The sequence below is a fragment of the Chrysochloris asiatica genome, unplaced genomic scaffold (genome assembly GCF_000296735.1).
Source record: "Chrysochloris asiatica unplaced genomic scaffold, ChrAsi1.0 scaffold00002, whole genome shotgun sequence".
Taxonomy (NCBI): Eukaryota; Metazoa; Chordata; class Mammalia; order Afrosoricida; family Chrysochloridae; genus Chrysochloris; species Chrysochloris asiatica.
The window spans coordinates 25,054,687-25,080,342 of record NW_006408520.1 but is presented as its reverse complement, the minus strand read 5'-3'; the positions used below and the strand labels follow the sequence as shown (position 1 = coordinate 25,080,342).

The 25,656-nt window shown below is 41.3% G+C and overlaps 1 protein-coding gene and 1 pseudogene across 1 annotated transcript in view; one reads left to right on the top strand and one right to left on the bottom strand.

The window, feature by feature from the left end:
* Positions 1–1,176: 1,176 nt before the first annotated feature.
* Positions 1,177–2,550, bottom strand: LOC102820036 (annotated as a pseudogene).
* A 4,706-nt stretch (positions 2,551–7,256) lies between these two features.
* Positions 7,257–25,656, top strand: part of LRRC8C (leucine rich repeat containing 8 family, member C) — a 135,810-nt gene continuing 117,410 nt past the window's right edge. The window contains exon 1 of the mRNA XM_006830976.1: positions 7,257–7,431. The gene's annotated coding sequence lies outside the window, so the exon portion shown is untranslated. The remainder of the gene's footprint in view (positions 7,432–25,656) is intronic.

Genomic DNA, 25,656 nt, shown 5'->3' with positions numbered 1-25,656 from the left:
CTTTTCCTTCTTTCTTGTTTTCTTAATGACTTTTTGCTTTCTTCATGTATGATGTTCTTGATGTCATCCCACAACTCTTCTGGTCTTTGGTCTTTAGTGTTTAATGTTTCGAATCTATTCTTCAGATAATATCTAAATTCAGGTGGAATGTATTCAAGGTCATATTTTTGCTCTCATGGACTTGTTTTCATTTTCTTCAGCTTCAGTTTGAATTTGCATATGAGTAATTAATGGTCTTTTCCACAGTCTGCCCCTGGCCTTGTTTTCACTAATGATATGGAGCTTTTCCATAGTGTCTTTCCGCAGATGTAGTCAATTTGATTTCTATATATTCTATCTGGTGAGGTCCATGTGTATAGTCATCTCTTATGCAGTCTAAAGAAGGTATTTGAAATGAACAAATCATTGGTTTTGCAGAATTCTATCCTGCATTCTCCAGCATCATTTCTATCATCAAGGCCATATTTTCCAACTACTGATCCTTCCTCTTTGCTCCCAACGTTTGCATTCTAATCACCAGTAATGATTAATACAACTTGATTGTATGTTTGATCAATTTCAGGTTGAAGAAGTTGGTAGAATTCTTCTATTTCTTACTCACTGGCTTTAGTGGTTGGTGTATAAATTTCAATAATAGTGGTATTAACTGGGCTTCCCTGTAGGCACATGGATATTATCCTATCATAGACAGCGCTGTACCTTATGACTAATCTGGATAGGTTCTTTTTTTTTACAATGAATGCAACACCATTCCTCTTCAATTTGTCATTCCCTGCATAGTAAATCATGTGGTCATCAGATTCAAAATGCCCAGTACCAGTCCATTTCAGCTTACTAATGACTAAGATATCGATGTTTATATGTTCCATTTCTTTCTTTTTTTTTTTTTTTCTCATGAAACTTTGTTTTAATGGGTCTCAAAATTCTGTGACAAATTTTTGGTCAAGTTATTTCCATTTAAAAAGTACTGATATTAAAAACTAAAAACTTAAAACTGCCACACACAAAAAGGAAACAAATGGATAACATTCCTTTCTTTCTGAAGGTTTTACGATACATTGTTATCATTAACCAGTCTTTTACTATTAAACTTAAATGGCCAATTGAGACAAACAGTTCTGAGACCGTTCTTCCACCACTGATTAAGCCTGGAGTGGCAGGTGTTAAAGGTAATATTCATTTAGCCTTCTGAGTTTTCTGAGCAGACTTGGTGACTTTGCCAGCTCTAGCAGCCTTTTGTCCACTGCCTTGATGACACCCACAGCAACAGTCTGTCTCATGTCACGAACAGCAAAATGACCCAAAGGAGGGTAGTCTGAGAAGCTTTCAACAACACATAGGCTTGCCGGGAACCATGTCAACAATGGCAGCATCACCAGACTTCCAGAATTTGGGGCCATCTTCTAGCTTCTCACCAGACCGGCAATCAATCTTCTTGAGCTCAACAAACTTGCAAGCAGTGTGAGCTGTGTGACAATCCAGCACAGGCGCATATCCAGCACGGATCTGACCTGGATGGTTCAGGATGATCACCTGTGCAGTGAAGCCAGCTGCTTCCATTGGTGGATCATTTTTGCTGTCACCAGCCACATTGCCACAGTGAACATCTTTGACAGAGACATTCTTTACATTGAAGCCTACATTGTCCCCAGGCAGAGCTTCACGGTGCATTTCAACAGATTTTACTTCAGTGGTAACATTGACAGGAGCAAAGGTGACCCCATGCCTAGTTTGAGAACACCGGTCTCCACTCTGCCCACAGGGACAGTGCCAATACCAACAATTTTGTAGACATCCTGGAGAGGCAGACGCAGGGGCTTGTCAGTTGGATGAGTTGGTAGCAGGATGCAATCCAGAGCTTCAAGCAATGTGGTTCCACTGGCATTGCCATCCTTATGTGTGACTTTTCCATCCCTTGAACCAAGGCATGTTAGCACTTGGCTCCAGCACATTGTCACCATTCCAACCAGAAATTGGCACAAATGCTACTGTGTCTGGGTTGTAGCCAATTTTCTTATTGTAGGTGCTGACTTCCTTAAGGATTTCCTCATATCTCTTCTGGCTGTAGGGTGGCTCAGTGGAATCCTTTTTATTAACACCAACAATTAGCTGTTTCATACCCAATGTGTAAGCCAGAAGGGCATGCTCATGGGTCTGCCCATTCTTAGAGATACCAGCTTCAAATTCTCCAACACCAGCAGCAACAATCAGGACAGCACAGTCAGCCTGTGAGGTTCCTGTAATCATGTTTTTGATAAAGTATCTGTGTCCTGGGGCATCAAAGATGGTCACATAGTACTTGCTGGTCTCAAATTTCCACAGGGAGATACTAATGGTGATGACTCGCTCACGTTCAGCTTTCAGTTTATCCAATACCCAGGCATACTTGAAGGAGCCCTTTCTCATCTCAGCAGCTTCCTTCTCAAAATTTTCAATGGTTCTTTTGTCGATTCCACCACATTTGTAGATCAGGTGACCAGTAGCAGTTGAATTGCCGGAGTCAACATGTCCAATAACGACAATGTTGCTATGGGTCTTTTCCTTTCCCATTTTGGTTTAGGTTTTGCGATGGTTTTCACCAACACCTGTATTCTGGCAGCAAACCCGTTGTGAAAAAGCTCCATTTCATTTTTGACAATTTCCAATTTTCCCAGATTCATACTTCATACATTCCATGTTCCGATTTTTAATGGATGTTTACAGCTGTCTCTCTTCAGTTTGAGTTGTGCCCCATCAGCAAATGAAGGTCCCGCGGGTTTTTCTCCCATGTGCTTTACTCCATTCACATCATCACGGTCAACTCTGCTTTGAGGAGGCAGCTCTTCCCCAGTCACATTTTCAGTGCCTTCCAACCTGAGGGACTCATTTTCCAGCACTATATCTGACAGTGTTTCTCTGCTATTCATAAGGTTTTCGGTGACTAAATATTCAGAAGTAGTTCGTCCCTCCTTCTTCCTAGTCTGTCTTTGTCTGGAAGCTCATCTGAAACCTGTCCACCGTGGGTGACCCTGCTAGTATTTAAAATACCGGTGGCATAGCTTTCAGAATCACAGCAACTCACAAGCCACCACAAGTACAACAAACTGACAGACGAGTGGTGGTCTGGTAGCATAATGGTTACGAACTGGGCTGCTAGCCTCATGGTCCGCAGTTCAAAATTACCAGCTGTTCTGTGGGAAAAAGATGAGGCTTTCTGCTCCCATAAAGATTTACAGCTTCAGAAACGCTGTGCAGGGTCACTATGAGTGGGAATCGACTCCACAGCACATAACAACAACAATAGGGTTTCTGAGGAGCAGCTGGTGAGTTTGAACCGCCTAACTTGCGGATCAAACTGACTTTGCATTCCAGAGCATTAACCCACAGTGCCATTCCAGGGCTCCTTATGGTAGTCTCCTTCAATAACCACACTTGTTATCGAACGTTTGAGGTTCAAACTGACCTTGAGGTCCAGTGCTTATCCTAATAGCCTTTCACTGTTTCACTTGATCTTACAAACCAGACCATTAGGAAGCAGCCATCTCCTTTTATGTCTCTATTTCCAAGCCCAGTAAAAAGAAAATTTGTCTAAAAGATGTTCTCTCGAACTTTTAACTGCTTTCCTCTTGATCACACAGCAAACCACTACATTTTTCTCAATTCCAGTGCTGGTATAAGATTTCCTTCCCAGAAATAACCTTAAACCTTCTAAGGTCTTAGAAGATGACTAAGCACATGCTTTAATGAACCTAGATCCAAATTAAAATCTAGGATGAGACTTTACTTCTGGGCAGCAGGTAGAAAACTTTCTGAAGAGTTGTTGGGACAATAAAGAAACATGCTGAACTTTAGCAATGTCGCATTAAAAGAAAATGCAAGTAAACCACAGGGTAGATGTAAAAATGCTTCCTGAGTTAGCATTATCTCTTTTAAAAAATGTTTTATTGTGAATTATTGCCATGCTTACAATCCCCTCCATGCATCATCAACCAACCAAAGGGTATACACTACAAGCCTGCTGCCGCCTCCTCCCTGCCTCCCACCTCCGTCATCAGCACACAGCCCCTCTCCCTCTCTGTGTCTAAAGCCCACGCTGCTCCATCTCTCTATGTCATCATCTCTACTTCCATCTCAGGCATCACTAGCATCATCTTTTAAATACCTTTGTTGTTGTTAGGCACCATCAAGTTGATTCTGACTCCTAGTGGTGGGTTTGATCCTTTAAACTGACCTTGTGGTCCAGTGCTTATCTTACAGCACCACACCAGGACTCCCTTAAATATTTTAACCTAGATTTAAATACTTAAAGAGGGAAGTACTCAGGCCATGTACCTCCTGCTGAGGGCCTTATTCTGTAAGTGCTTTCTGAGTAAAACTGGTTGTAAACTAGGTATAAAACTGAAGCTGTGTCCTGGCTCAAACTCATCAGCTGCTCCTCAGAAACCCTATTCAGAGTCACTATGACTTGGCACTGACTCCAGGGTTTAACAATAACAACATCTACAGGAATGCATATGCACTTTCAATCACCTTATATCCATGTGAATAAGGAAGACCTTAGAAAAATGGATGCATGTGAATTATGGTGTTGAAAAAGGAATTCAAAATACCATGGACTGCAAGAAGAACAAACAAATCTATTTTTACGAATCGGGCTGCGAACCGGAAGGTCAGCAGTTCGAAACTACCAGCTGCTCCGCGGGAGGAAGATGAGGCGATCTGCTCCCGTAAAGATTTACAGCCTCGGAAACCCAATTCAGGGTCGCTATGGGTGAAACCGACTCGACGGCACTTAACAACAACAACAACCAGAATGGGCCAGAATGGAGTCATGGTGTGGTGCTGTAGGTTAATGCGTTGGACTGCAAAGTCAGTTTGGACTGCAGTTCAAATTTACCAGCTGCTACTTGGAAATCCTATAAGGAGCTCAGATTGCGTAGTGTTTACGAATCGGGCTGCGAACCGCAAGGTCAGCAGTTTAAACTACCAGCTGTTCTGCGGGAGAAAGATGAGGCTTTCTGCTCCCATAATGATTTACAGCCTCGGAAACCCTGTACAGGGTCGCTATAGGTCATAACCGACTCTGTGGCTATGAGTTGGAACCAACTCAACAGCACTTAAAACAATAACACTACCAGAATGCTCCTTATAAGCCAAGATAGCAAGACTTCATCTCTCATACTGTGCACACGATAGCAGGAAGAACCAATCCCTGGAGTAAGACATCATATCATGTTTGGTAAAGTGGAAGGTCAACGAAAAAGAGGAAGACCCCCAATGAGATGGATGGCCACAGTGGCAACAGCATTGAGCTCAAACGTAACAGTTGTAAGGATGGCACAGGACTGAGCAATGTTTCGTTCTGTTGTGCATAGGGTTGTTTTGATTGAGAATCAACTTAATGGCACTTAACAACAATGCATTGCTTAACATCCATGATGTGTCTGTGAAATAACATGCTATGTAATTTGGACGTTAGCAAACACCTGTGCCCTAGAGAGACAGGCTCCCAGGGAGCCTCAGGTGAGCTCTCAGTTTTGGTCACCTTCTCTGCTAATCCAGCTGCAGGGAAAATCAATTCTCCCATAAGAACCTGCCCAGGGAGGCATGAAACAGACCAAGGGGCCAGAGGATGTCTGAGCTAGGACTGGGGTACACACCATTTCATCAGCGTCTTATGAGACCTGAACGGGCAAAACTTGACACTTGACCCACCTGGAGTCCTGGTGTGGCACTGTAGGATAATGTACTGGACTGAAAGGTCGGCTTGAACAGCAATGTCCGCAATTCAAACCCACTTGGAAACCCTATTCAGGGTCGCTATGAGTTGGAACTGACTCGACGGCACTTAATAACAACAGACCCACCTAGTTGCTGGAGTCCCATTTGGGCCTGGGTCTCCACTATAAACTTGATGGCTTCTAGACACTACGAAGCAGCCAGGCAGAAGTGGGGTCCAATTTCAAAGAAGAGGATTTGGCGTCCTGGCACTCAAGACACTTGGGTGCCCCTGTCCTCTAATATACTTGCATATGCAGTCAGATGTCATGGAAGCGGGCATTAAGTGACACCTAGCTGTTATATCGTCTCCAGGTTGGAGTTCTGGTGTGGCGCTGTGGGTTAATGTGCCAGACTGCTATGCCGTTTGAACTGCAAAGTCAGCAGTTCAAGCCCACCAGTCGCTTCTCAGGAACCCTATACAGGGTCGCGATGGGTTGGAACCGACTCGTTGGCACTTAACAACAAATTTAATTTTGGTACTGCTAGAATAGATCGCATTGACAACGCAGCATAGAAGGTCCTGTCTTGAGCTTGTCTGGTTTTTTTTGTTTCTTTTTTCATTGTGTAGCAGACCTGTTAGCCTACAAGAGGGTGTGGTTCAGAGCGACAAATGGGGGTGAACCATTCCTCCAATATTCTAAACAACAAGTGGTTTTGATGGACACCATCAATTCCTGTAAGCATAGCACATGCATTTAAGCATAGGCGGAGGGTTCCAATTGCTCATCCCTGGAACCTGCTGCTTAGAGACTGGAGAGTCCTTAGGGCCGTGCTCTAGTTAAGATGGGTTAGGGTGTCAGGGAGATGGGTAGTCGGACCAGGGCGGAGACGCTGACTCAAGGGGCTCAAGGACTTCGTGGTTCAGAGAAATTAGCCTTTGTCTTCCTCCATCCACATTTCCCTCAAAGAGTCCCACTACCCTCTCTCCACCCTCCTGTTTTCCTGTTCCATCCCGATTCTAGTCCTTCAGAGAGTTTCCCGAGGATTTTTAGTCATAGCGGCTCCCTCTAAATTACTCGGATTAAAAACTGCGGTAGCGGAGGAGACATTGTGCGCTCGAAAGCCTCATGGTTTTCAGTGCATTGTTTTGGGGGAGGGAGTTGCATCCGATTCCCAATGCTGCGACCACCATGTGGGTGAATCCGAGGCAAGAGTAGCTCTGTCAGGAAGCGGCGGGAGAATTTCTTTTCTTGTTCTGAAGAAAGCCCGGAGACCGGCGGCAGCAGCCTCGTTGTCCGTTCCCGGGCGCGGGGTGGTCCCTGCAGGGAAGGAAGTTCCCGGGCACTGCGGCCTGCGTCACAGCAGGGCTGGAGGCGCGGCGGTAGCTCGGCTGGCAGCGGCGGCGACCCCAGGGCCGGGCGCTGGGCGGCGCTGGCTGCCGCTGGCCCGGCTGCACGCGGGGCGGCGCTGGAGGCGGCTCCGTCCGAGGCCCGGGAGGCGGAGGGGAGGAGGGCTGCGGGGCTGGGGCGTTAGCTGCGTCCCGGCTGGGAGCCCGCGAAGAGGACGAGGAGGAAGGCGCCTCTGTGGCCGCGGCCGCAGTGGTCCGGGCGGACAAGCCATGAGCAGTGGCCCCAGGGACGACCCTGCCGTCGCTGTCTGCTACTGAGCCTAGTCTTGAGACAGCTCGCCGCACCCTAGCACCCTCCACAACCGACACCCTCGCTCCTAGAGGTAAGGGCAGGGGACCGCCGGAGGGATGGAGACTGACGGCCCAGAGAAGACACTGGGCTGCGTCCTCTAGGCGTACTGGAGCAGGACTTGCCCCGCCTCGCCCGCGTCCCTGCCTCCTCCCGGATCAGAATCTGGTAGTCCGTCCAGTGTGTGGTCGGTCCCTGGAGCCATTCGCTACCACGGCTCAGGAACCCGCCAACCCCTACCCCACCCATATCCCACGCCCGGCATCCGGGCGAGGGACCCCAGCCTGGCGCCAAGCGCGGGGCGGCCGCCGCAGGTTCTGCTGACTGGGCGATAGGGGTTGGGGGCTGGGGAGAAAACGGGGTCAACGCTGGGGCGAGTGTCGTTCCTTCCTACCTGTGAATTTCCTGAGACCCCTGGGCTTGTCCATTTTCTTCCGCTACTCCCTTGCCACATCCAGGACCCTGAAGTTACCACTTTTGGGGAAGGAGGGGAATTTAAAGATCTCAGAATGGAGTAAGAGAGCGCGATGTATGCTCACCTGCAAGACCAGAGAAAGAGGAGTTTAGACGGATCGGTGGGCCCTAGAAGCCAGGTGTCTAGGCTGGCGGTTGAGGGCTGTTCTGTTGTTACTGGCTACTTCTTCCCTTTCTAACTGGTTCCCAGTGAAAAGGTTAAGGATGGAGTTAGCAACTCAGGAACCATAGGGTTTGCTCTGAAAATGCCAGTTCCTTCCTTGCTTCCCCACCCACTCCTGTTCCTGTATGTACATCAGATTTTAAACAATTTCTTCAAAACCCGGTACTCTACCTAGTTTAGCAATGGCCGCTAACACCTAGCCCCGGTTCTGGTGCAGATGTTTCAGAATGCTAGGGCCAGACTTCGTTTGTTTTCAAATTCCTAAAGCATTTAAAACAGCAAAACAGTTGAAAAACGCTCTTAAATTCTATCCTCATTAAAGTGGAAATTAACATCAGTCAATCTTTGTGGGAGTGCAGGTGTTTGACAGAGGAAGGCTTGAATTACCTAACCCATTTAATGCAACCTATGGAGGTGAGGAAGAGATAAAAGAATCCTCAGTCATACTTTTAGTCGCGAACTTTCTTTTAAGCCCTGAGTTGTTGTTGTTAAGTACCGTGGGGTTCTGACTCATAGTGACCCTGCACAGGGTTTCCGAGGCTGTAAATCTTTACGGGAGCAGAATGCCTCATCTTTCTCCCAAGGAACAGCTGGTAGTTTCGAACTGCTGACCTTGCAGTTGGCAGCTCGACTCCTAGCCACTACTCTATCAGAGCATAAGAAATCTAGCCTTAACCAATGATCACATTTCTGGATAGGTATGTAGTGTTTTCTTAAGGCATACATGAGGTAAGCGCATGGACAGGTCATTAAAATGTGTCTACTGAGAGGAGTAACAGTGATAGTAACCGTCTTGATTGTTGTTAAGTGCCATCGAGTTGTCCACACTCAAAGCGATCTTTCTAGTGTTTCCAAGGAGCGGTTGATGGGTTTGTCCGGTGACCAATAAGCGGTCCAATTACAGTGCTACACGAGAACTCCGATCCTCTTGTTTAGTTACAAAAAAACTGCTAAATTGCCGATCAATCATGTTTACACATTTTTTTTTTTTACTGATTTGTAGAAAACATGTAAACCCAAAATGCACGCTAAACTTCAGAAAATTTGCTCAGATTCATAAACCATGAATTGGATGTGTGGACAAAGACATACTACAAATATTAGGTGTATATGATATTTGTATTACTTGTGACTTGCTTAAATATGGAAGGTCAAGTATGCAACCCTGATTTGCTTTATTTTGGAGTGCTTAGTTTAAATACTATCTTAGAGTCTGTTTGTTTTTCGCTTTTTCAGGGGGCAGGCAGGTTTGCAAGAATTGATGTTTAGATTGGCAATAGATAGGGACCACCAAGAAATAGCAAGTGTATTTAGCAATTTTTGTATTATAAAATGATCAAATCTTTGTAATGTTACTAATCTCTTATTTCTCAGATTGACTGATCTGAAATAATGCTTTCAGAAAGAGAATGCTGAAAAAAATTAAGAATTGTAAGAAAAAAGAATGAATAAATTTCAAAGTATATGAAGTTATCTTTTAAAAACAAAGCAAAGTTAGAAATTCAAGTCCCAGGGTATCCAAAATTTACTAAATTTTTATGATTTTTGGTAGTCTGTAGTGTTTTTAAGTTATAATCACCAGTGGTGGTGGTGGTGGTGGTGGTGGTGGTGGTTATGTGCCGAGGAGTACAGGGTTTCTGAGGCTGTAAATCTCTACGGGAGCAGAAAGCCTCATCTTTCTCCCAAGGAACAGCTGGTAGTTTCGAACTGCTGACCTTAAGGTTCATAACCACTACACTATCATTATAATAAATCACAAGTTTATGAGGGGATGGGGTGGAAACATACTTACTTTGTCAAGCATTGTGCTAATGGCATAGTCTAGCTGTTCTGAGTACCTAACATATGTTATCTCCGATTCTTGCACTCATCCCTCAAAGTAGATGGTATTATCCACATTTTTATAGAAGAAGAAAGAGGCTAAAACTGTGTTACTTGCCCCAAACCATACAGGTTACTTAGTAACTTAATACCTGAGTGAGGCCACACCTTTTGCCCTTAACACTGTACTTTTTCCATTATCCCAAATTGTCCTCTTTCCCCTAACCTTACATAAATTTATTATTAATTTCCCATAATGATTATAACTAGAAATGGAGATTGAGAAAGTGAAGTCACTTGTCCAGGATTGTCCAGATAAATAGTATGTAGTAGAATTGGAATTTGAAATCAGAACCATCTGTTTCCAAAACATAGGTTCTTGCTACTGATCTATATACTAAATAAGTGATTAAGAGCTCAGCCTGACAATTTGCCCTTGCCCATCAGGTATTCTCAAGTACATGAAGATAATAAATAGCCTCATGGGCTGCACCGCACTCCTGAGATTTTATACACAATTCTTGGAGTGCCAGCTCTCTCACTAGCCTTGGGTCACTCACAAAAACATCACATAGTAGGTGCTCAATAAATGGTGGAGATTAACACTGTATCCTAACACTTGGTTGGAATGTCTGTTTTTTCACTTTATGCTTATTTTATAACATATAGTGATTAGTCATTGTTAACAGTGATTCACTTGTCATATACAGATAGCTATAGAAAAGTCTAATCTGATTGTTAGCATCTTTTTATCTTTGATTCATATCCTTCTTATGTAGTTCTGACATGTAACCATTTTCTCGCCTTCCATGGTTTTTCCTTTGCTCCACTTTGTAAATTTGTTAGATTTGTACTAGAAATACTTGAATAGATGGGAACTTGCAGTCTTTGGCAAAAACACGTTGCTGTTTTCTGCCTCTCCTGATCTCAGACTGGCTTATCAGTCAAGGCACCCTGACAATCCTAGTATCTCTCTACACATGCTTTTCTCTCAGTTGAGCCTGTAATAGCTGTAAGTCTGTGTCTCCTGCAAGACCCAGCCTAAATACCACTTCCTTCCTGTACCAACCCCGTATCTCTCCCTCTTTTATATCCTTTGTCAGTTCATAAATCAGACAATACATACTACCTACTATTTTATTTTTTAGCTATTTGGCCAAGCAGTATCCCATGAGACTATAAACTCTTGGAGGTCAGGGACATAGTCCTATTTCTTTGTATTCCTTATTTAGTATAAAACATTGTTGTGTGCCATTGAGTTGGTTCCAATTCAGAGGAACCCCGAATAGGGTTTCTAAGGCTACAATCTTTACAGGAGCAGAAAGCCTCATCTTTTTCCCGTGGAGTAACTGGTGGATTCGAACCACTGACTGCATGGTTAACAGCCCAACGCTGCCAGGACTCCTGTGTAAAGCATTATTGTTATTGCTGAGTGGTATTGAATCATTTCTGACTCAGTGATGCTGTATAGGAATTAGGAGGAACAACTGGTGGATTTGAACCACTAACCTTGTGGATGGCAGGCCAGTGCTTATCCTACTGTGCCGCACCAGGACTATTATAAATCACAGATGACATTTATTTTCTAAATGAAAGACTAATAAAAAATTCTGAGAGGTCATTGCAATAATTAGGCAAGAAATCCCAATAATTTGTTTCTGTTACATGATTGTTAGTGGCACGTCCCTCTTATTTTAAGGCTTGTTAATCTAGCTTTCTTCACCAGTTTAACTGGTATTGCTCATATTTACTAGCAGGGGACAGGTTTTATTTGTTTCGTTTTATTTTTTTAAAGACCCTAGCCATTAGGGTCAGGAAAGATAGATAGGTTTCATTAATAAATTGCTCCCTTGGTGATATACTAACCTCCTTCGTTTGCATTTATATTGAGCAAGTAAACAATATTTGAGTAATTTGGCATTTTAGTTGGAGTAATGGTCCAGATGGAGTTCTTTAATTAGAAATAGGATTTACCTGAGAGAAACGAACACCTACCTTAGAGAGAGGTTGAGATAATGAGTAAGGAGGATTTCAAAGCACTTTAGCTGTAAATTGGACTAATCATGGTACAGTGTGTACATTAGAACCAGAAGTGACTTTCATTAGTGACAGTCTGTACCATAACTATGAGGAGTGGAAGAAATTCACAGGCGGAGGGGAGAGACATGAGTTGAGGCTATAATATTGTTAGGTTGAAGTCTGCTACATACTGGTCATTAATGGACTATAAGAGAGAGACTATGGGATCAAGATGGGCAAGACAGGAAAACTGGTGTGGCCTTGCACATCGAGTACATGTACTCCCATGTACTGTTCATACACGCCCACGTGCTGCCACAGCTCACACAGGAAAACAGGCAAAGCTTTGTTTGTTTATTTTAAAAGTAGACATTGTTTTTGTTCGGTGCCATGAGTTGGCTCTGACTCATGATGACCCTAAGTATGACAGTTAAAACATTCCCCAGTTTTCATGGTCTCTATAGTTGTTGTTGCATCAGCCCATCGCATGGATGGTCTCCCACTTTTTTGCTAACCTTCTACATTACCAAGCATGATTGTCTTTTCCTAGCAATTGTAAAAAGTACTTTGGAGTAACATACTGAAAAATTTTCAGTTTTTTTTTGTTTTTTTCCAATGAAAAAGCAGATAATGAGCACTTTTCCAGTATCAGACATGAAACTAAAAGGAACCTGGACTTAAAAATAGATGTGTATCTACTTCTCAGAGGTGTAATGAACGCATAAATATTGGGAGTCCATTGGATGTTGGGCGGATGAGCTTTTTAAATATAACTCCATAGTCTATGGCTTATCAAACACTGAATGGTGACTGATAGAGAAATGGTAATGAATCTGATACAGAGAAGAAAAGAAGGAATTGGCAAAATGAAAAAATCAATTTTAAGAAAAGATATTTTTAAAGCTTAGGGAAGTAACTGAAAACGTTCCACATGACTGAAATCAAAGGAATCCCGGAGAACTATATGTTCTTAAAGAACCTTTCTAAGGGCTCAGAACAAAGCTATTTCCACAGTGAGGAAATAGGGAAGGTAGAGCAAAGAGGAAAAGTTACTTTGACTAGCCAAACACTATAGGAAATACAATGGAGTTCTTAGAACAGTGTATCTCAACCTTTTGTTCATTATTAAGCCTACTCCTGGAAGAGTAACTGGGTGATGAAAAGTGTTAAGTGCTTCATTCCTAACCTAAAGGTTTGAATCCACCCAGAGATGTCTAAGAAGACAAGGCCTGGTGATGTTCTTCTAATACTCTGTACACATGGGCTCCCTCCATGAATTGGAATCGACTTAACAACAACCATGACTGAAGTCTATTTTAGGTACCTTTTTCCAAATCACCTACCCTTTAAAGTTTAATACCAAAGACACGTTGTAGGAAGGAAAGTCAAAAAGTATTGCCACTAGGGTTCCAGTTCATGCATGCATAGATTAATTTTTTAAAATGTGTCTCTATGACCATGGATGGCTACAAACAAATTTCCTAATGAATACACTGATCTTAGTTCTGCTAGAGTGCCTTCCAAAAAAGTCCAATCAAAACAGTGGCTTCTAAGATCTTCTGGACGAGTTACATTTAAGGCAGAAGTCAGCTAAGAAGATTATGGCACCAATTTGGAGAGATTTTGAGGGAGTAATCTTGATAGATTTTCCCAAAGGACGCTGAAGAATCACAGGAGCTTGTTAAGAAGATGTTTTTAAGAAAAATGGAAACTGTTCATGAGAAAAAGATCGGAAAAGTTGCACAGAAACATTTTTTTCCATCATGACAATGCACCTGCTTATTCTCATAAAGGCTTTGCTATGAGAATTTTGTTGGGAAGCCTTACCCTATCTACCCTATAGCCCTGATATCTTGCCCCTTCAGACTTCTTTTTGTTCCCCAAAGTCAAATAACATTTAAAAGAAACACTATTTGAGCCCCTCAAGTATACCAAAACTTCCATTTTGATGTGCTGTAGTCAACGAGGGAAGAATTCTTGGGGAAGGGACATTGTTGTTAAGTGCCATCGAATTGGTTCTGAATCATAGTGACCCTGTATAACACGGTTTCTGAGAAACAACTGGTGAGTTTGAACTGCCATCCTTGTGGTTCAAACCAAATTTGCAGTCCAGTAGGGAAAGGATAGAGAGATGGAAACACCACTTTCAGAAGTATAGTGATCTAGATGGAGGATATGTGAAGAAGCAGTAGCTTCACATTTTTATATTTTGTTTAGTAAAAGTTTCTATGATTTCATAACAGTACTTTTTGACTTACCCTAATATATCTGTTTATATACTATAACCTCTTTTGGGAAACAGCAAACCATTGTAGGATTTTTGCACACACCGCCTTCTCTCAATCAATTTAAGCCAAGGGTGAGATGGTGCCCCTCACCCCCATTGAGAACACACATACACATAGTGTGGTGGTGATGGTGGGGTTGTTATGTGCCATGGAGTTGGTTCTGACTCATAACGACCCTGTACAGGGCTTCCAAGGCTGTTAATCTTTACAGGAGCAGAAAGCCTCATCTTTCTCCCACGGAACAACTGTAGTATGGTTACATATTAAGTCAGAAAATGGTAAAAGAAACACACAAAACTAAAAGAATGAGGAATAGTGAATATGTATTTGAATGAATGCAGATGATACCTTATTTAACAAATCCCCTGGAATTAGATTGCTTATTTGTCTTTATAAAAAGTATACTTTATTGTCTTTTAAACTGAAATTCAAGAAACCCAGCTGTGCATTGGTTAAGCACTCAGCTGCTAACCAAAAGGTCAGAGGTTCAGACCCACCCAATGGCTACACAGGAGAAAAAACTTGGCCATTGAAATCCCTATGGAGTTCAATTCTACTCTGGAACATATGGGATTGCTGCGAGTCCATTGACTCAATGGTAACTGGTTTAGTTTGACTGCATTCAAGCATTTGTATATTAAGCAAAGTTGGTTTGTGCCACAAGGACAGGTGTTCAGGTTTACCAGCCGCTCCTCAAAAACCCAATATGGGGCCGGTATAGGTCAGAACCAACTCAATGGCACTTAACAACAACAATTTATAATTATGAAAAACTGTGTTCCATATCAAAGAGATTTCGGTTCACAAGTAGCTGTTTGGAGAGGGTGGGGTTTCTGACATCATTCTTGGCTTCCTCAAGTTCCATTCCTTCCTCAGATTCCCTAGAGAGCCTAATCCTGGTCTTCTGGTGTCTAATCTCAGAAGATGCTAAGGCCAGAGGACCTTGTCTCCTTCTATTTTGGTCACTTTCAGAATCTGGACCCTGCTTGCCCAGGCAGACCCATTTTCCCCCAAAAAACAAATTGAGCAGAAATTCTGACTCATCTTTCATCTCCTACAGCTTTCCATATTGTTCTATTCCCTCTCCTTCACCCTCAAAGCCCCACAAATGTTTGTTTTCAACATTTCTTCTTTGTTTGTTTTTTAGAGCTATGCAGAAACTTCTATCAGGGGCCCTATCTGTCTTGTTCACTACTCTGTCCACAGTACCTGTACAATGCTTCTCAGGTTTCACAGGAAATGTGTTGTTGTTGTTGTTAAGTGCTGTTGAGTCGGTTCTGACCCATAGAGACCTTGTACAGGGTTTCCGAGGATCAGCTGGTAAGATCAAACCACTGACCTTGTGGTTCAAACTGACTTCACAGTCCAGCACATTAACCCACAGTGCCACACCAGGACCATGAGATAATTATTTGATGATATATTTGCAGTAGCATTCCTTACCCATTTACCTGCTATCCTGGAATGTAGAATTTTCCTTTTATATTATTTTACATTCTAGTAATGAATTTTATAGTATGGTTAAAAATCATCCTTATTAATAGGGAAATAAAATTTTATACAAATATTTATGTATGCTATTTGAAATTAGGAGCAAATATTATGTAAAATGTGAAGCTTGAGCATAAAAATAAATCCTAGATAAAAAGGAATCAAATAAGCTAAATATATGGAAACTCATGTATCTTGGGAGTTGTCTCTGTGTATTTGAAGAACTTCTCAAAATCAATAAAAGTCATTAGCTAATCTTTCTCAAATATCTTAGAGATTTATGGAAATCAGAAACAAGTTTAACTATCTCTCTCTCAATTTGCTTAATAGTAAAGGTATAACCCATAAATCCAACTTCTGGAAAAATACTGTAGAGGATTATTTAGCTTATAACACCTTGTTTTTTTAGATAATTATTAGAATGGCTTCATGAGGATAACATTCTGTCAGGCTAATTTGTATTTGTAGCAATGTGGGCTAAAGCACACATCTTGGACAACAAGGTCGGTGGTTCAAACCCACCAGCTACTCCTCGGAAACTCTATATAGGGTCACTATAAGTCAGAACTGATTTGATGGCACATAACAATGACAATGTAACATACTTCTCAGCAAAGTTGAGAATACATACAACTTTGTAGTTAATGCACAACTGTATGGATTTCTGTAACTAGAAAGTGGTTATCAGGTGAGGTTGCAACAGCTGCCTGTGTATCTAGAACTTGAATCTGAGCTGAGTGTTGAAGCATTTCATCTTGGATCTGGATAATGAATAGAAAACATGCACATGATGTTTATGTAAATGACTCAAGGTGGGCAGAGTGACTTCATTTTGAAGCAAGGAGTTAAAGTAAACTTGGGGTTGGAGAGGAAATAGATAAAATCAAGCAAAAAAAAAAATCTCATTTAAAGAAAGTACAGGGGAGCACCTTGAAGTAAAAGTAAACACATCATACAAATATACTAAATATTTGTTACTTTATGTTTATTGCTGTATTTCCATTATTTAGAACAAAGTCCAACATATAGCAAAGGATCAATTAATGTTTGCCAAATGAATGAAATGCAAGATGAAGAAAGCACCATGCCAGGGCTCAAGACTACCATTGTTGTTGTTGTTAAGTGCCGTTGAGTCGGTTCCGACCCATAGCGACCCTGTACAGGGTTTCCGAGAGTGTAAATCTTTACGGGAGTAGAAAGCCTCATCTTTCTCCCGCGGAGCAGCTGGTAGTTTCGAACCATAGTAAAAGTTAAATTTGTGCCGTCGAGTCGGTTCTGACTCGTAGCAACCCTGTATAGGGATTCCAAGGAGCAGCTGGGTTTGAACCTCCAAACTATGGTTAGCAGTCTAGTGCTTATCTTACAGCTCCACAAAAGGCCCTGAAAGTTAAATTAGGTGCAAGTAAAATTAGTTTTAACGGAATCCTGGTGTGGCGCTGTGGGCTAATGCATCAGACTGCAAAGTCATTTGAACTGCAAGGTTGGTGATTCAAGCTCACTAGCTACTCCTTGGAAACCCTATACAGGGTCACTATGGGTTGGAATCAACTCTACGGCACTTAACAGCAACAACAATGTATAACTAGTAGACTATTTAAAAGCATTTTGTTTTTAACAAATAATTTATGTGCATATCAAAGTTTTGTGTTAGTTTTGCATAAAAGAGAAAAAGGTTTCTGGTAGCCCGATTGAAAAATTCATTATTAACAGGGATATTTTATAGAAAAACATAGGATGTTTTATTTGTTGCTGTTGTCGTTAAATGTAGCTAGTCTGTTTCAACTCATAGCGACCCTGTATATGATTTCCAAGGAGTAGCTGGTGAGTTTGAACCACACACCTTGCATTTAGCATTCAAGTGTTTATCCTACAGTACCACATCAGGATTCCAATGTTGATTCTTGTTGTTAAGTGCCATTGAGTAGGTTCCAACTCATAGCGACCCTGTATAGGGTTTTTGAGGGGCAGCTGGTAAGTCTGAATCGCTGACCTTGCAGTTCAAACCGATCTTTCGGTCTAGTGCATTATCCCACAGCACCACACCAGATGTTTTGTACAGTGTTTTGTTTGTTTGTTTTATACAGTCAGGAATATTAAAATAATCACAGAAGGAAGTTATAATTAATTATAATTATAATTCACAGTCAGGTTCTATCCCAGACCAAGTTTGAAACTTTTTTAGTTTATTAATTTAGATGGCAACTTACTTAGTCTTTACAGATCTGTCTTGGTCAAGGAAACATTCATCCTATCTCATTCTATTTTTGCATTAAGGTCATTGAATTTGTTACCTACTTCAATCGCTTTTTGGTTACTTTACATTGTAAATATATATGTGTGTGTGTGTGTATACACACATTTAATCATGATTATCAGCAATATTGGACTTCTGGTGTTGCACTGTAAGATCAGCACTGGACCACGAACCACAGGTTGGTGGTTTAAACCCACCAGCGGCTCATCAGAAACCCTGTTATACAGATAGGTCACTGTGAGTTGGAACCAACTTGACAGCATTTAACAACAAGAAGAGCCAGCAATATTAGTATCAATACTGATAACACTTTGAATTAGTTTTCCACATCAGTGAAGATTTCCCAGGCATAATCCAAACTGGCAGTGTTATCTGTTTCATGTAGCCTATGGACCTGAGTGTCTAAATAATTTTTATGCTCTGTTCTACTTGGCTTGTTTTTTTTGAAAAGCTATGGCAAAAGATATCCATTAACTCTCTTGGACTCCTGGTATGGTGCTGTAGGATTAGTACTTGACTGGGAACCACAAGGTCAGCAGTTCAAACCCACCAGCTGCTCCTCAGAAGCCCTATACAGGGTCGCTATGAGCTAAAATGGACTCGATGGCACTTACCAATAACATAAATCCTCTTGTATGGTCGACACCTTCAGTGTTGTATGATGCTGAACAACCACTAATGCCAGAGAATTAACTTCTTAGCAGAGTTTAGTATTTTTATTTCTTTTTTTCAGGCCAGAAATATCTGTAACTGCCTTTCTCAGCTTGTCTATTCCAGTGCCAGGGCCCAAGAAACATCGATTTTTTCCTGTTAGGGTCTGTCTGTAGTATTTAGAACTGTGGTATCCCTTTTCTTGAGGATACTCTATATTCCCTAAGATTCCATACTGCCAGGAAGTTATATTCTTTACTTCCTGAAAAGTTGAGATTCTGTTGGCAATAGAGCAGATACCAAATTCATATTTTGAGAGGACATTGTAGGCATTGTTATAATTTATGAAATATAGTGCTGGTAATTTTATAATGGGATTGTCATACTAAATTAAATACAATTCATGTCTAAATGTGACATTTTGGGCATGCACTTGTTACAAATTAGTGTTGTTCAATTAGATATTGTAGGAAGGAGGACAGATAATTACACTATGCAAATAGTTACATTACCAGGAGAAGTCTCATTATGTACAATAATGACTGCTATTCTGGATAATTTTGTGGTCAAGGAAAATCAATGCATGTCACATTTTCTAGAGGATTATCATAGACTTCATGGTAGTGAAGTTATCTATACATCTGACTGAATGATCCTTAACAGAAGCTAATTGTGTATTTCTCAATTTGCCCCTCTATGTTCCATTTACTAGTAGGATTGTCTTTCCAGTCTCCTGAGGATTCATTAGTTTGTGGTCACAGCTTCTGAGGAACTGTGTAAAACATTTTTTATAGGACGTTCCTCAGAAGTTATAGTTTCTCCTCCATGGAGATTGATGTTGTTGTTAAGTGCCATGTTAATGTCCAGATAAAACAAAAATCAGTAGCCTTTAGAAGAATGTAACAAAACTCAGAGTCTCCCTAATATATCACTCAGAATGTCTCATATAAATTAGATGATTAAACTTGAGAATAAACAGGAACATATAACTCATAACCAAAGAACACTCAATAAAAATCAACTTCAAGGGGACTCAAATGTTGAAATAATGACTTGTTAAACTGCCATTATAAAAATATGAGAAGAAATATAATCATTATCAGTTAGCAGATGAAGAATCTTAGCAAAGAAATAGAAACTATTAAAAAGAACAAAATGGAAATCCTAGAACAGAAAAGTCCACCACTGTATGAGTGCACTAAGCAAGGCACACCGTGAACAAATGCACCTTCATTGCTACCTGTATGGTAACGATCTACATGAATCCACGTCCCAAAGTGTGGAAATGAATCCAGTCCTCACCTTCTCACTACCCTCATCAATAGCCACTCATGTAGCACACTCTCTCTCCAGCCTCAGCCACCCAGAACTGGGTCAGAACGCACAAGTTAGACAGACACCATCTTTCATACCAGCTGCCCGGGCAGTATTTCTTGGATCCTAGCCACCTGGAGCTAGGTCAAAGCTCACATGTTAGAAGGGCACTCTCTTTTAGACTGCCAAATAGGCAGGTTTTGCTGACTGTCACTGCCCCTGTGGGTTCTTTACTTCACTAGAATGACTCACAAAATTTACAGAAAATTCCATACTTACTACAGAGTTATTATAATCATAAAACATACACTAAGAGATACATAGGGTAATGGTCATCCTATGGAAGACACAGACCTACCATGTCCCAAAGTCTGACAGGCTCCTCTCTCCCCTATCCTCCAGGTTTAGGACTCTTGTTACCCTCCAACCCATGTAGCCATGCTTCTGGCCAAGTCCCCGTCATTGGCCTCAGATGTTGGTCTGGCTAGAAGGAACCAAGAACAAAGGCCAAGTCAATTACTGCAAAGTGATTCCACATCTTGCAATGAGCTTAACAGTAAATTGAAGACAGCACAAGAAAGGGCAGCGAATTTAAGTATAGATCAGTAGAAATGATCCTATCTGCACAATAGAGAGCAAAAGGATTTTTTTTTTTTTAAATTGACCTGAGGGACACTAACAAGAGTATAATATAATGACCCAGTAATCCTCAAAGGAGAAGAGAAAAACTACCAGAAAACAATTTGAAGAAATAATAGCTATAAATTTTCAAAATTTGGTGAAAATCATAAATGTACCAATTAAACAAGTACATGATACTACAAGCAGTTTAAACACAAAACCACTTCTGAAAATATCATATTCTATTTGCTAAAAACTAAAGATAAAAGGATAACTATCAAAGCAGTCAGCAAATCATATACTCCACAAAGACAATGTTCTACATCCTACTTTGCTGAGTATAGACTTCCTGTTAAGTGCCATCAATTGGTTTCTGATTCATAGCAACTCTGCATAGGGTGTTTGAGGAACAGCTGGTGGGTTTGAACTAACCACCTTGTGGCTCACAGTCCACCTTGTGCTTACCCTGTACTATCACACTAGGAGTCCAAGTAAAAACTGAGGTCTTAAAAACTCACAAGTGGCCATCTAAGGTGCAATTATTGGTCTCTCCCTGTTCGGAGAAAAGAATGATAAAAGTTGAAAACGTATGGAAACAATTAGTTCACTAGACTAATGGAACATGAGTATCAGTCTCCATGACCTTGAGCCCAAGAGAATTAGATGGTGTCCAGTTGCCTCTGCCAACTACACAAAAAGGGATCACATAAGAAGGTCCTGGATAGAGTGGGAGAAAAATGTGGAACAAAACTCAAAATCGTAGAAAGACCAGGTTTACTTGTCAGCTGGAGCCTGACAGAACTCCAAGACTATGACCCTTAGTCATACTTCAGGTCTTGAACTGAACTCACCCTCGTGGTTCAAGTTTCAGCGAAACAGTGGCTGTATCAGGGGAACAATAACACTAGTTAAACTAATAAACCTTAGACTAATCCATCATTTGAGAGAAAAAAGGCAGCATTTACCCAAGGTTCAGAAGAGTTAGGAAAGAAGAAGGACTAGAAAGAAGACACAGAGAGGAAATGGGATAAGTGATGTTACATTGAAAGAATTGTAAACAATGAGATGAAACAAAATGTGTATAAGCTGTCAAATGTGAAACTGATGGTCTGCTCTGGAAACCTTCATCCAATTCACTTCTTTTTTCTTTGTACAAAAGTCTCTGGAGAAAATAAAGACACATCACATATGGTAGTGGTAGTATGCCATGGAGTCGGTTCTAATTCATAGCGACCCTGTACAGGATTTCCGAGGCTGTAAATGTTTACAGGAGCATAAAGCCTCATCTTTCTCTTGCGGAACAGCTGGTAGTTTGGAACTGCTGACCTTGAGGTTAGCAGCCCAACTCGTAACCACTACACTACCAGAGCTCCTTACATCACATATAGGCTAACATTGATATGAATGATGCCTGGCTTTTTATCAAATAGAGATCAGAACAATAATATTATTGAAATGTTACAGTGTATCCTTGAACCACAATACAATTAAATTACAAATTGGTAAAAATAAGATTCTAGGAGAGTCTCAAATATTTGTAAATAAAATTACACTTCTAAGTAGTAAGTGAAAGAATAAGAAAATGTAAAAAAATTTAAAAACAAATTATGACAAATATACATCAATATTAAGGAGGAAAATGTGAAATTTTGTAGGTAAAAGTTAATGGGACATAAAGCAGGCATATGTAGGTAGATAGATAGACATGCAGAGCAAGCATTGTGTGCATTTATTAGAAAAGTTTAAAATAAATTGTCTTAGTTTCAACCAGAGGAAGCCAGCTAGAACTTCAAAAAAATGTAACAAAAGGAAATAATAAATTTAAGAGCAGAATAAATGAATTGGAAAACAGATGAAAGATTGAAAAATAATCAATGAAGTTAATTCTACCGAAATCAATAGCCATAAGAGAAAGAGAACTTAAATGACCAGTTACCAGGAATGAAAAAGGGGGGTGTTAGTATAGACGATACAGACATTAAAAGGATTATTGTTGTTAAATGAGACTGAGTCAGTTCTGACTCAGGGAGATCCTGTGTAGGGTTCCCAAGGAGTGGTTGGTGGGTATGAACTGTTGACCCTGCGGTTAGCAGTCCAGTGCTTGTTCTACAGCACCACACTAGGACTTCATTAAAAGGACATCAGGAAATAATATGATAAACGATATGCCAGTATTTCCATTTGTGATCATGGGACAAATAGCGTCACATACATTTTCCTCCTCTGGGATTTTTGTGGGAAATTAGTGTCTTGCTTTTAGTGTGTGCTGCCATCTGGTGGGGGCATGCTTAACTGCGTAAAGTTTCTTCAGAAGCTGGCTTTATCCCACCAACCCCCAGCATCAGAGACCCCCTGAGGACATATGTGTCCCACTAGGATAATGCACTGAACTGCAAGGTCGGTTTGAATTGAAAGATCTGTGGTTCAAACTGAACAGCCACTCCTTGGAAACCCTATACAAGATTTCTGTGAGTTGAAACTGCCTCTATGACACTTATCAAAATCCATATTACCTCGAAAGTTTATTTTCATTTCATTCAAAACGCATTTCATTACTGAAAACATGTGGTTTCAACAACAAAAACAAATTTATAGAATAACAAAATAATTTGGTCTTAAAAGGGTTAAATTAAATAGGAAAAAAAAATTCCTTGGAAAGAACAATTTATAAAATCCGATAAGATGAAATAGAAATCTAAATAATCTATCTAGTAAAGAAATACAGTGTACAGTAAGAAAATGAATTGGAAAACAGATGAACGTTTGAAAAATAATTAATGAAGTTAATTCTACCAAAATCAACAACCATAAGAGAAAGAGAACTTCCCCACAGGGAAAACTAAAGGACTTATTTCAGGAATTCAAGGTTAGTTTAACCTTCAGTGATCCCTGTAATTCACTATATTAAATGATCCTTCATTATTCAGTGTTGTTGTTCTTGTTAAGTGCCTTTGAGTCGGTTCTGACCCATAGCGACCCTGCATAGGGTTTCCTAGGAGGGGGTGGTGAGCTTGAACCACCTACCTTGCAGTTCAAACCAATTTTGCAGTCCAGGGTCTTTACCCACAGAATGTGGTGCTTAAGGTTAATGCACTGGACTGCAAAGTCGGTTTGAACCGCAAGGTCGATTCACAGAGAGTAGCGCTGTGGATTACTGTGCTGGACTGCAAAGTCGGTTTGAACGGCAAGGTTGGCAGTTCAAACTTACCAGCCACTCCTCAGAAACCCTATGCAGGGTCACTACAAAAATCAACATCCATTCATGATAAAGATTATCATAAGTATCACCTATAAGTCTCAAAAATATCTTTTATTTAAAAATTTTATTTGTTGTTGTTAAGTGCTGATGAATCAGTTCCAACTCTGTGCAACCTCGTATAGGGTTTCAGAGACCATAAATTTTTTTTAATGTTTCATTGTGAATTATGTGATGGTTCACATGGGAGATCATTAACTTTACAATCACCCTATCATACATCGTTTCATTGCCATGATTACAATCCCCTCCATGCATCATCAACCAACCAAAGGGTATACCCTGCAAGCCTGCCCGCTGGTCATCAACACACAGCCCCTCTCCCACTATGGGTCTAGAGCCCCCAGCAGCTCCATCTCTCCAAGTCATCATTTCTGCCTCAGTCTCTGGCATCACTGTTTCTCTAGGTAGGGTCCCACATGCTGCTCTTCTCCCTTGATGGTCCCAGGGATGCTCCTGGACTGCAAAGTCAATCACTCCCCTCCTTTTGCTACAAAACATCTACCTTTCCATTTCCAACCCTCACAATCAGTCCTGATAGCAATTATTCAGTATTGTACCACAAGAGACCTATCCCCATCTCCTTTCATTAGCCCCACCCAGACAGATTGGATACTACTCAGTGGAGAGTCTACCTTCCTTTGCACCCTCTGGATCTAGGCTCCTTCTTGAAAGCTTGTAAGCCAGTCACTTCTTGCCATTTTGGGTAGCCAATGTCCAAGTTGCCCATCCCTGTCTACTCTGTGTATTGAGGGGGTGGGAATGATACTTGCTATAAAATTTGTTCCCTCTTTTGAAAAACTGTATCCATAGGTGTAGGTCAATTTCATCAAATTGTACCAGATTACTCTTTTTTTTCCTCTTCTTTCTTCTTCTAGTTCAGTTCTGATCATCCAATCATTGAAGCCAGGTCAAGTGGGTATTATTTGCAAGTGTGGGTGATTTTGTGCTTATGCCCTCTCTCCTTATCAACTGGATGCTTCACTCTCCACTCTAGTCCTCTGTGGCTATGTCACTGACTCTGGGCACAAGAGTCCCCAGGTCTTACCACACACTTCTAGCCAATCAGGTCTCCACCCAGGTTCACAGGAGTCTATTGGGCATTGTAGGGCTTAGCTCACAGCTTCATTGCTGGTTTTCTCTCACTTCCCCTTATCAGTGACCAACCTGGTCACCCATCTGAGTGCATGTCTGCTCATGGAAAGGGGCTTGCCTTGAGGGGACCTGACCACTTGCCTTGATGTCTCCTGGGCAAGCAACTTGCTTATTCTTGTTAGTAATCAGTCGGACTACCATTATTGTTTTGTATTTTTCCAGCCAGTCTTTCTTTCAAGAAATACCTTATAGTCGGTCCAGGCTGGTCGGCTTGTCCTTTCAAGTGGAAATTTCCCAGCTCAGAAGATTCTGGATGGGGTTCAGAATTCCACCTATGGTCTTATGTAATGCAGAGGCTCAGCAGGAAGCCTACTTCACTGGGCATGTTGTAGCCCCTTTTTAGGTATTCTAATCAGTTATAGGCAGAAGATGGACTTACAAGCTTTCTGTTGTGATGTTTCTGGTTATTCCTTTCTCTCCCCCTCAAGTGCCTATTTTATAATGGTGTGCAAGGGAAACCAAGATTCAAAAAACAGCCAAGCATCTTAACACTGTCTTGACCCTTTGGCCCATTCCAACCATGTCTCAATCCCTGTATCCCAGAGCCCTGTTGTTCCAAGGTTGTGTATACATCATTATTTACCTTTGTCCCACTTAGCCCATGCACACCTGCCTAATTTTTTCCCCATTAGCCTTGTTCTTCCTCTCCCCTCCCCCTTCTTGTGTATTGCTCCCCTCTCTAGCACCCAAACTGTCCTTTGTCTATTGCCTACCCTGTGCTCCACCTTCCCCCTCCTTCCCCTCACCCCACC